The sequence below is a fragment of the Capra hircus genome, chromosome 12 (assembly GCF_001704415.2).
Source record: "Capra hircus breed San Clemente chromosome 12, ASM170441v1, whole genome shotgun sequence".
NCBI classification, from domain to species: domain Eukaryota; kingdom Metazoa; phylum Chordata; class Mammalia; order Artiodactyla; family Bovidae; genus Capra; species Capra hircus.
In genome coordinates this window covers 27,128,898-27,130,114 of record NC_030819.1, presented here as the reverse complement: position 1 = coordinate 27,130,114, position 1,217 = coordinate 27,128,898, and positions in this window count along the sequence as shown.

Genomic DNA, 1,217 nt, shown 5'->3' with positions numbered 1-1,217 from the left:
ATGAGCTTTCAAGGCAAAGTTGTGAAGACAAAGTGCATTAATAATTGGACATAGCACAAGCAAAACCACGAGGTCATGCAATATTCTGGCACACGCAGGGAGTTGTGAAGATTTTGGCATAGGAAAATCACCAGCAGTGGAAAGAGTCCCAGAGTTAAATTGCTTCAAGACAGGGTTAGATTAAGTACTACTTACATTTTAGGCAGGCTCTACATCCCTTGTGTTTACTTTGTCTGAAGACAGGAAAATGTACCTCTCTACCTGGTCTAGAGAAATGGTGTAAAAAACGTCATGAGTGTTAGGCTCAAAAATAACATGTAGATGACCACATGTAAAATAGATAGCCAATGGGAGTTTGACACATGACACAGAGAACCCAAAGTCGGTGCTCTGTGACAACCCAGAGGGGTGTATGAGGAGGGAGGTGGGAGAGAGGTTCAAGAGGAAGGGGACATATGTATACCTATAGCTGATTCATCTTGGTATATGGCAAAACACATCACAATATTAAGTAATCACCCTCTAATTAAAAATGAAAAAAATAGATATAGAATTGAGTGTATAATTCTTATTTTTGTCACTTAGAATCTATATGACTTTAGCTCACTCAACATTTCTTTGCATCATGAGGAAATTAATATCACCTGGTAGCAAGGATGGGCACTATAAAGGAGAGAAATGGTAAGGACCTAACAGAAGCAGAAGAGATTAAGACTGGAAAAGGTCAGTTTCATTCCAATCCCAAAGAAGGGCAAGACCAAAGAATTTTCAAACTACCATACAATTGCACTCATTTGACATACTAGCAAGGTTATGGTCAAAACCTTTCAATTTAGGCTTTAGCACTACCTGAACTGAGAACTTCCAGATGCACAAGTTGTGTTTAGAAAAGGCAGAGGAATCAGAGAATCAAATAGCCAACATTTGCTGGATCATGGAGAAAGCAAAGGAATTCCAGAAAAACATTTACTTCTGCTTCATTGACCACACTAAAGCCTTTGACTGTGTGAATCACAACACATTTTGGAAAATTCTTAAAGATAGGGGAATACCAGACCACCTTTCCTGTCTCCTGAGAAATCTGTATACAGGTCAAGAGTTAGAACTGAAATGGAACGACTGAGTGGTTCAAAATTGGGAAAGGGATATGAAAAGGCTGTATATTACCATCCAGATTACTTAACTTCTATGCAGAGTACATCATGTGAAATGCTGGA